A 4,858-nucleotide genomic window follows, 5' to 3' on the forward strand; every position below is an offset into this window, starting at 1 on the left:
CCCCCAGAGCAACTGCTAACTCCGGAACCTTAACTTGAGTGTCAGAATTCCAATTCATACAACAGAGCCTAGGTAGAAGGCACCAAAGCTACTTAGCTTGTGAGTTCCCTGGCACAGGCCTGGCCTTAGAAAAACATATTTCTCACATGAAGAATCTTAGCTCTCACATTAGTAGCATGCATTTCACCCTGTGCACATCCTGCTTCCCTAATAAGACTGCAAGCTCTAGTCTTAAAAGTCTTTGTATCCCCATGATTGCCACCAACCAGGCACTCAACATGTGTCTTTGATGGAAATGAGGCTGGCATAGATCAATAGGAATCAAAACTGTGCAAGAATCACCAAAGAGCCAAACATGAGAGAATAACCTAAATACAGGGTTGGTTATTTTTTTTGTAAACGATCAAGTAGAAGAAGCATCCCATGGAGAGACAAAACCAATACTTCATTTCCCCTAAAACTTTGCAGGGAAGATAAGATTTTAGCAGATTTTAGACTTTCAAAAACCATAGAAAGAATGCATTGATCAAAAAAAGGTATTTTTCTCCTGCAAGAGGAGGAGGATGAGTAATGAATAATCAAGCAAGACAGCACACAGGAGGGTGGACTGCAGTAGAAAGTGTGGAGATTGTGAGTTTGAATTCTGACTCTGCCATTTACCAAGGGTGTGTCCTTGGGTACAGGGTGTCATGTCCCTGAGCGTCCTTATCTAGACAATATGAAATGGAGGTAATACCTACTTCACGGAGTTGCTATGAGGAGTAAATGCGATGATGCATGAAAAGGGCCCAGCACAGAGCAGAGTTCAGTTTATCATAGCTTCTATTGTGAATGCTACATGTGAGCATATAGATGGTGATAATCACCACCATAATGTCCATAATGACATTACAGTCAAGCTTTCAGAAAATTACAGACCAACAAGAGAAATAGGATAAACCTTTTCTCTTCATTAAATATCAGCTGATTCATCACCACCCAGAACTGGTACACGATAGCAAATAAGGTCATTCATAAATCTATTTTGCAGAAGCCTTTTGCAAAATGTCTCAACAACTGCAAAGTCATTTAAATTCTAGTGAATATGCCTGTTTTGAAACTACCTATGTTTAATTCTTCCTCCTAGAAAATATGACATGCCTTAATTTATATCTTGGATTTTTAATAGGCTATTTTGCTTAATCCTGGATTTTCTACCACAAATTTAAATTTCCTGTGGCTAATATTAGCACAGATTTTTCTAAAGGAAGGAAGCCAACCAAGGTTTAGATCTTTCCTGCTTTTTTTGCATAGAAACTGCCGTGGAAGAAAGCACTAGCTACTCACCTTACATCAGCTGACAGTGGCTGTGTTTTAGTGGTAACTATCTTTCATGCCAAGTTACAATCTTACATTTAAAGGGGTAAGCCAGATTATTGCAGCTGGGGACCAGAATGTACTACTGTAATGGTACTTCGTAGTTATAAATCATTCACTGAATATATCATTAACCAGACAGCAACTGAAGTTGCATTTTTAGTTTTGCCTTCTACTTGCTGGATGCCCATTTCTGGCACAGGTGTGTTAGTTATCTAGGCTGTGTAACAAATTACCCAAAATTCAGTAGCTTGAAACGTTTTTTCTCTTGGAGTCATTTTTGGGCCAGGAATTCATGTGTGACTTAGATACATCCTCTGTTTTGATTTGAGAGTTAGCTACGGCTATGGTCATCTCAAATCTCAACCGGGGAAGGATCTGCTTGCTCCTAAGCCCACTCAAGTGGCTGGTGGCAGGCCGTAGGTTCTCACTGGCTATTGGCTGAAGACACTAGTACCTTGACATCCTCTCCAAAAGGGAGAGAGGAAGAGATGGAGAGAGAAGTGCTATAGGCTGAATATTTGTGTCTCCCCTAAATTTATGTGTTGAAACCTAACCCCCAAGATGATCATGTTAGGAGGTGGGGGCCTTTGGGAAGTGATTAGGTTATGAGGACAGAGCCACCATGAATGGGATTAGGGCCCTTATTAGAGCCACTGAGAAAGCTCCTTGCCCTTTCTACCATATGAGGATACAACAAGAAGTCAACAGTCTGCAAACCAGAAGAGGCAGCTCACTAGAACTTGACCACGCGGGCACCCTGATCTTGGACTTCCAGCCTCCAGAACTGTGAGCAATAAATTTCTGTTGTTTATAAGCCATCCAGTTCTATGGTGTTTTTGTTATAGCAGCCATGACAAAGACAGTAAGCAAAACAGAAGCCACTCAGAGTCTTTTCATAACCTAATCTTGGAAATAATATCCGATCATTTTTGTCATATTCTATTTGTTAGAAGCAAGTCACTAGGTTCAGTGCACACTCGGGGAAAGGAGGGCACTGGAAGCCATTGCAGACCCTCCCTACCTCACAGGAATTCCACTGAAGGCACTGCTTCTCAGACTAATGGACTAGCTTTTTTTTTTTAATTTCCAATCTGTTGTAAATCACAACCTTTGTAAAATAAAATTTCTAGAAAGTAAAATAACAAAGACACATACACATAAACCCATTCATTACATGTTGAATGTAGCAACGTCAAATTGCTAAAAAAAAATTTCTAAACACTCTCAATTCTATTACTTACCGCCTCTGAACCGGATATAAATGATGTGCAGATTGGCATCAGTTTTGAACCATCTTTTGAGTAGCACTGTTTTAAGGATTTCAATAAAGGGAGATGACTTTTCAAGGCTTTTACATGACCATGGTTGACTATTCCCGGATGAAGGGATTCTAGGAGGACAAAAGAAAAAAAACCTAAGTAGATGTCATTCCTACCAATCTCACTTCACTCTCTGCATTTCTAAAAACGGGACCTTTTATTATGATCAAGGTCAAGGGTATGTGGGATTGATTATGAGTATCCTGTTTAATATTTTATCCCAAAGTCCTTTATGTGCCCTCCTTCTCACCAGTTTATAAGCTAGAATTAAGCCACACTTTTGAATTGGGCAGTCTGACGGGTATTATGATCATCATCACATTTTAAAAGGTGAGAGGTCAGCCTCCTCCCGATTAATGTTAGAAAGGAAATTTGAATGCCCTTCCTACTCTATTCAGATCCCTCCAAACACACCCGAAGTGTAAACTCCTCAATTCCACTAAAAAAATGTTTTATTGAGTACCAACTCTGTGCAAGATTCTGGAAGATACCATTTTGAAGATGGTATCTCTGTTCTCACCTCCTTTATAGTCATTTACATCTCCTCAATATTGCAATATTCTTTCTCTGGTTTCTAGGCAAATCTTCTTAAGGAAACCATAAACTTACTGAGCAAAAGTATCCATTTCATGTCCTTCACAGCCTCCAACATAGCATCAGGCAGCTTAGAAGGGCCTCAGTAAAAACCTGGATTCAGCTGACATTTACCAAGACCAGAACCCAAATCCCTGTCCAGGGACCAAGTGGTGTGAACAGGGCTTCTGTCCCAAATCTGACTAATCTGGTGAGCATCTCTTTTCATCCCTCTTCCAGCTTCTTCACTGCCCCCTAACCCATCCACCAAGGCTTAAAGCAGAAGCAGACTCTGCTCTCTGGCTCCCATTGGGCAAACTGAAATCTCATGTGAAGTTATCATACTAGCCCTGAGAGAAGAGAAACCCAGGTGGAGGAAGGGGACTTTAAAAACAAGTCTTGCTCAACTTCCTACACAACTGCCAACCCTCAGCTTGGTATCCCCTTCTTCTCTCCTGATTCCCTGACCAAGGAAGGTAGTGAGATTAGTAAAACCTACATTTGCAAACCCGGTGCCATGTACCATGCAGAGGTGCAAAGGTGAGCCAAACAGGTTTTGCTTTGCTTTTTTGCCCTGAAGAATTTACAATGGGCAAATCACACCGATCTTCAACTAGAATACAAAGTGGAAGGTGGCCAAGTGTTGCGATGTTGGCATATAGAGAAAACACTGTGGGAGAACAGATGGTGGAAGTGATTAATTCCAAATGGTGAAAACGTATCTTTGCGTTAAACTTTGGAGGATGGGTAATACAAATAATGGGTAACACGCGGAGAGCACTTCCTACCTACTAAGTGCTGTGTTTGGTGGCTAACATGCTTCTTATTTGAGGCTCACAACAGGTCTGCTGGCAAAGTGCTAGTATTAGTCCCACTTTACAGTGAGGAAACTGAGGCACACAGAGAGTGAGTAATTTGTGCAAGGCCCAGGCTCGTAAGTGGTGGAGGAGGTATGTGAACTCAGACACGGTAAATCTAGAGCTCTTAACCCTCACTTAAGGAGCAAAAGAGACCCCGAGGTAAGGCCCGGCACTGTGCAGGGCACAGCCGGGGAACAGTGAGGAGTCTGTGAGGCCAGAGCACGCGGCCTGGGGAGGGGAAACAGGGACTGGATACTAACAGCAGCTGTGGCATCTATATGTCAAACTCTGGGCTTTACATATACTATTTCACCTGACTTCACCACATCCCCATTGGACAGGTACGATTATACCCATTTTACAGATAAGAGAACCGAGGCACAGGGACGCAACTTAATCAAGGTCACGCCACTGGCAGATAGCAGGGCTGGAATCCGAATCCAGGGATCAGATTCCTGAACCCACTGCGGCAGCCCAGTGTTCTCACGTGGGTGGAAGCCTTCTGCATGCTGCCAGTGCCTCGACTTCTCTCCCAGTCTACACACCCTGTCCCGTCCCACCTATCCTCATCCTCGACCCTCGACCCGTTACTCCCACCCGCGCATTCAGCTACGGCTGCCCAGCCTACCCGCACAAGGTTGGGGGCCACTTCGCGCCCACAACAACTCCTGCTCCCAGAAAGCTTTGCGTTCCCCCGGAATAAAGAGCCTTTGAGCCGGGAGCCCCGCCCCGCCCGGCGCGGGCCCC

Source organism: Pteropus vampyrus, unplaced genomic scaffold (genome assembly GCF_000151845.1).
Source record: "Pteropus vampyrus isolate Shadow unplaced genomic scaffold, Pvam_2.0 Scaffold69, whole genome shotgun sequence".
Classification (NCBI taxonomy): domain Eukaryota; kingdom Metazoa; phylum Chordata; class Mammalia; order Chiroptera; family Pteropodidae; genus Pteropus; species Pteropus vampyrus.